The following is a 6,518-nucleotide window of genomic DNA, read 5'->3' on the forward strand; positions in this document are numbered from 1 at the left end:
AGGCAGCATGATGGCACCATTAGACTGTAGATGCACTCACCTCGAGGGTGCAGGTTGGCTTCCTGGAGGCACTGCACCCCCAGACTAACAAATATTCATTGAATTAATGAACGAATAATCAACATTTTCAAAATGTGTCACTTTATTGCATTTTAGAAGGGTAACTTCTAACAGGGAAATCATTTTCATGGTATAATCAAGACCTCCGGTTCATTCTTAACATATTTAATAAAAGCTACACATTTTGGAAATTCATACAAAGAAATTCTTTATATTATCTGCCTTCATAATCTACTTTTAAATTACTCAGATATCACCGTTTATACCACTGTTCTTAGCATAGAAATTTACAGATAGAAAGTGTTTAGTAAAATTTCATTTTGGGGGCTGGAGCAATAGCACAGGGGTAGGACGTTTGCCTTGCATGCAACCAAACTAAGTTCGATTCCCAGCATCCCATACGGTCCCTCGAGTACCGCCAGGAGTAATTCCTGAGCGCATGAACCAGGAATAACTCCTGAGCATCGCAGGGTGTGACCCAAAAAGAAAAAAATTCATTTTGGCACTTCTGTTGAATATAGTACTGGAATTACTTGCAATAGGAGTTATATAAAAAAAGATATTAAGGGTAGTCATGTAGGAAAAGTAGAAATCAGGCTCTCACTATTCACAGAAGATGTGATACTATATTTAGAGAATTCTAAAACCTCTACCAAAAAACTCCTAGAAACAATAGATTTATATGGTAAAGTTGCAGGCTATAAAATGAATACCCAAAAGTCTATGGTTTTTCTATATGCAAATAATGAGAGAGAAGAAAGTGACATGAAGAAAGCAACCCACTCACAATCATGCCTCAGAAAATCAAGTATCTCAGAATCACCTTAACTAAGGAAGTGAAGGACCTATACAACAGAAAATAAGAGGACACGAAGAAATGGAAACATATCTCCTGCTTATGTATTGAGAGAATTAACATTGTCAAAATGACAATACTCCCCAAAACATTGTACAAATTCAATGTGATCCCTATAAAGATACCCATAATATTCTTCAAAGAAGTTTATCAATCACTCCTGAAATTCATATGGAACAACAAACGCCCACGAATAGCTAAAGCAATTCTTGGGAAAAAGACGATGGGAGGCCTCACCTTCCCCAACCTCAAACTCTACTACAAAGCGATAATAATTAAAACAGCATGGTACTGGAACAAAGGCAGAGCCGCCGACCAATGGAACATCATTGAATATACTGACACACACATTCAAATATATGTTCATCTAATCTTTGATAAGGGAGCAAGAAATGTGAAGTGGAGCAAGAAAGACTTCTTTAACAAACGGTGCTGGAAAAACTGGACAGCGACATGCAATAAAATGGGCTCAAACCTCTACCTAACAGCAAGCACAAAAGTCAGATGAAAATGGGTCAAAGACCTCAACATCAGAACAGAATTCATCAGGTACATTGAAGACAAGGTGGGCAAAACCCTCCACGACATTGAAGCTAAAGGTATCTTCAAAGATAACATGCCACTGGCCAAAAAAGTGAAAACAGAGATGAACAAAGGGGACTATCTTAAATTAAGTAGCTTCTGCACCTCAAAGGAAACAGTGACCAGAATACAAAGACAATCTACAGAATGGGAAAGGATATTCACCCAATGCCTATGTAATAAGGGGTTGATATCAACAATATACAAGGCTCTGGTTGAACTCTACAAGAAGAAATCATGCAACCCCATCAGAAAATGGGATGATGAAATGAACAGTAACTTTCTCAAAGAAGATACCAAATGGCCAAAAGGCACATGAAAAATGGTCTTCATCACTAATCATCAGGGAAATGCAGGTACAACCAACAAAGAGATATCACGTCACACCACTGAAACTGACCCACATCCAAAAGAACAAAAGCTACCGGTGTTGCCATGGATGTGGGGAAAAAGGGACTCTCCTTCACTGCTGGTGGAAATGCGGACAGGTTCAGCCGTTTTGGAAAACAGTATGAACGGTTCTCCGAATACTAGAAATTGAGCTCCCATTTGACCCAGCAATATCACTCCTGGGAATATAGCCTGGAGAGGCAAAAAAGTACAGCCGAAATGACATCTGCACTTGTATGTTCATTGCTGCACTGTTCACAATAGCCAAAATCTGGGGAAAAAAACCCCTAGTGCCCAAGAACAGATGACTTGTTAATGACACTTTGTTTCATCTACACAGTGGAATTCTATGCAGCTGTTAGAAAATAAGAAGTCATGAAATTTGCATAAAGTGGATCAACATAGTAAGTGAAATGAGTCAGAAAGATATGGACAGACATCGAAAGATTGTACTCATCTGTGGAATATAAAGTAACAGAATAAGAGACTAATACCCAAGAATAGAGTGATAAGGACTAGGAGGTTTGCTCCAGGCCTTGGAAGCCGACATCACATGCTGGGGGGAAAGGCAGCTCAGATAGAGGCCAGAACACCAACTAAAGGGTATTTGGAGGACCCGCTCTGGGTGGGAGATGCATGCCAAAAGTAGACCATAGAGCCATTCTTTCTGCCCCACCAAGATCACGATTTGACTCTCACAAGAGGCTATCCAGCATGACCACAGCCCCAGAGGCACATGGATCCAATTCGGAACCCAGAGGCTTTGGGCAGAAATGTGACTGAACTATTCATTAAGCTACGGCACCATTCTCTCTCAGGTGGGAAAGGGTATTTGTCGCTTCTGCCTTTCTCCCCCCTGGCGGCACGATGCCCACCACCTCAGAGATTATTGGACAGCCAGGTATGAGCTAGGGTGACAGGGCAACTACAGTCTCGTGGGATTGGGGGTGAGGGGTAAAACTAGCCCATTCGTCCTGCCAGCCAAGACCATGAGTTGCCCACCACGAGTGGCTCTCTGGCATGCCATGGCCCCAGAGAAAAAAAGAGCATGCCCTGCCACAAAGGCATGTTTTGGGGCATGGTGGGAGGAATACTGGTATCATGCACCAGTTACATCTCCATTCGTCCTAGCCCTGAGATTTTAGCAAGTGCCACATTGGAGGTTTTTTCACGGTCAGGGAAATGAGATACTTCATTGTTACTGGGTTTTGGCATATAGAACACACCACAGGTAGCTTGCCAGTCTCTGCCATGTAGGCAAGATACGCTTGGTAACCTGCCATGTTCTCTGAGAAAGAGAACTGGACAATATGAGTTGTTATCTTATCAACAAGATCCAGTATCTGGATCTTGGCCATTGATGGGATTACATGGCTCCAGAGGCAGTCCGTGGGTGTAACACTTAGCTACTGGAAGATGGGGGAACTGGATGGAGGAGGCCCATTCTTGGTCCGAGCAGTCTTGAATATCTCAGCCCCGGGTCCCGCACACCTGGGTTCCTCTGCCAGTTCCTTCATGCATGAGGCTCCTTCAAGTGTGGTGAGAGTGGTCTTAAGCATAACTATGGCTGGTTGCAGAGGTCTTCAGCTGCCAGGTCTCTGCTCGGGGTGGTGAGGGAAACTCAACCCACCCCCTCCAAGGGGCCCCAGTGAGGAAAGCCAGGTGCGGCATCAGGAGACTGCCATTTCAGAGATATTTGGACTTAATTTTTGATCGAAAAGTACACATCATTCAAACAGTTGTATGTGCTTAGTAATAAAATATTACACACATGTTCAATCACCTAAGAAAGCCCATTCTGCTCAGAGAACTAGATTTTTAATTACAGGTCTGTTTTGCCCATGTGGAATGACTGAGAATCACTATGAGTAGATATAAAACTCACTATACACCCAAAGATGCACACAGGTTACTTTGAGTCATCTGTGTTGTTAATGTGTCTGGGCCATTAAACTACATTGAGACCCTTTTTCTGTCCTTTACAGGAGCCTCATGAGTCTCACATTCCCTTCAAGTTTAACTTGTAATAAAGTGGAATGAAATCATCAATATGCTTCTCACCTCTTCCTTCAGGAGAAAAATCCTACTTACTTTCAAGGTGGTCAAAGTGCGGACAACGCCATCCACCGTTTTCTGGAGATGTACACGGGACCGAGGTGAGAATAGCAAAAGGCTCCAGTTTAATTTTCTTAATGAAGATTTCAGGGAAGAGCATTAAACAACACTGATTCTCTATCTTCCAAAAGAATTATTTTGCAAAACTGATGCCCTGGGTATGGTAAAATATAATATTGTAAAAACCATACTTTTCCTTCTGGGACATTAATGTTCTAAATTTATCACTTCAAGCTCCTTTGAAATACCTTCCTAGATTGGGAATCACTGTCTGCCATAGGAGTGAGTAAGGACAACACTCAGAGAAATCAGAAGAGAAAAATAGGGGAAAAAATCAACTCTTATACTGAGTTTGGCAACACATATACTAAAATTGAAATGATACAGAGATTAGCATGATCCTTACACAGAGATGACAGGCCAACTTGTAAATTGTTCCATATTTTTGTTGCATTAAGAATTAACAGGGATACTTTAAGCTAAGACAAGCCCCACAAGTACTCCAAATTTCGACATAAAGATAGCAAAAATCCCTATCACAATGATCTCTCTCAACGTCAATGGACTAAATACACCAATTCAGAGGCACAGGACGGCAGGATGAAATAGAAAACTGAACCCAACATTCTGCTGCCTGCAAGAAATACATCTGAGCAATCAAAGCAACCATGGGCTAAAAGTAAAAGGCTGGAAAACAATTCTTCAAGAAAAGAACACCTCCAAAAAGCTGCAGTGGCAATACTAGTATCAGACCACATGAACTTCAGACTAAAGGTTATAAGAGACAGTGAAGGTCATTTCTTAATGATCATGGGATATGTACATCAGAAAGAACTCACCCTCCTCAATGTAGATGCTCCTAATGACAGACCAGCAAAATACGTAAAAACAACTTCTAATAGACTTAAAGAAATCATTGATAGCAACACAATACTAGATGGAGATTTCAACAGTACTTTCTCACTTCTCAATAGATCAAACAGACAAAAACTCGGCAAGAAAATATTTTATTTGAGGGAAGTAATGAACAACCATTGGCTTAGAGAAGAAATCAAGGAGGAAATAAAAAGATTCCAGAAAAAATGACAACGAGGAACTACCAGAACTTGTGGGACAGAGCAAAAGCAGTTCTAAGAGGAAAGTTTATAGCTCCGCCAGAATTCAACTGGAAGAAAGAAAGGGCCTACAAAAATAACTTACAGCTCAAGATTTTGGAAAATGACCAAGAAAAGGAGTCCAAACTAGCCAGGAGGAAAGAAATAATAAAACCTGGAGCAGAAATCAATGAGATATAATCCCAAAATACAATTCAGAAGACCAACAAAAGCAAGATATGGTTCTTTGAGAAAATAAATAAGATCGATAAACCACTAGCAAGACTCACAAAAAGAAAAGAGAAAGAATCCTAATAAACCGAATCAGAAATGCAAAGGGAGGCATCATAATAGAAACTACAAAATCCATAGGATCATCAGAGATTATTTTGAGAATCTTTAAAGCAGGAAATGAGAGAATCTGAAATAAATTGATAAATTACTGGATTCCAATTACCTCCCAAGGCTGGACCAAGAACATTTTGAAAACTCGAACCCATCACTACAAGGAAATTGAAATGATAATCAAAAGTATCCCCCAAAACAGGAGCCCAGGCCCAAATGGATTCACTAATGAAGTATTTCAAACCTTTCAGGAGGACCTACTGCCAATATTTTTTAAGATTTTCCAGGAAATTGAAGAAACAGAAATACTCCCAAGCAATTTCTATGAGGCAAAGATCACCCTGATATACAAATCAGACAGAGAAACCACAAAAAAGAAAATTACAGACCTATTTCTTTGATAAATACAGATGCAAAGATCCTCAAGATTATACCAGCAAAGAGAAATCAGAAACTCCTCAAAAGGTCACACTCTATGACCAAGTAGGTTTATCTTGCGGATGCAAGGATGGCTTAACATTCTCAAGTCAATCAACAGAATACACCATCTCAATAAAATAAAGATAAAAATCATATGATAATATCAATAGTTGTAGATAAAGCATTTGATGAGATCCAGCACCCATTCATGATGAAAAACTCTCAACAAAATGGGAGTTGAAAGTACTTTCCTCCATCTAGTCAAAGCAAACTACTACAAACCCACACCAAGCATTATTCTCAATGGGGAAAAACTAAAGGCTTGGAGAAAAATCAATGAGCTAGATTCCCAAAATACAATCAGGCACAAAACAAGTTACCCACTCTCACCACTCCTATTCAACATAGTACTTGAAGTACTTGCCATATGATTTTGGTAAGAAAAAGATATCAAGGGCATCCAGATAAAAAAAAGGAAGAACTCAAGCTTTTACTATTTGGAGACGACATGATAGTATACTTAGAAAATCCCAAAGAATCTAGCAAAAAGCTCCTGGGAAGAATAGATTTGTTTACTAAAGTAGCATATTACAAAATCAATATCCAATAGTCCATGGCTTTCCCAAATACTATTAATGAAAGAGAAAAAAGAGATA

The 6,518-nt window shown here is 39.8% G+C and overlaps 1 pseudogene; it reads left to right on the forward strand.

The window, feature by feature from the left end:
* Window positions 1-4,351: 4,351 nt before the first annotated feature.
* On the forward strand, window positions 4,352-4,450 carry LOC130036979 (uncharacterized; annotated as a pseudogene).
* Window positions 4,451-6,518: the final 2,068 nt, after the last annotated feature.

Source organism: Sorex fumeus, unplaced genomic scaffold, assembly GCF_029834395.1.
Source record: "Sorex fumeus unplaced genomic scaffold, SorFum_2.1 ptg000070l, whole genome shotgun sequence".
Taxonomy (NCBI): Eukaryota; Metazoa; Chordata; class Mammalia; order Eulipotyphla; family Soricidae; genus Sorex; species Sorex fumeus.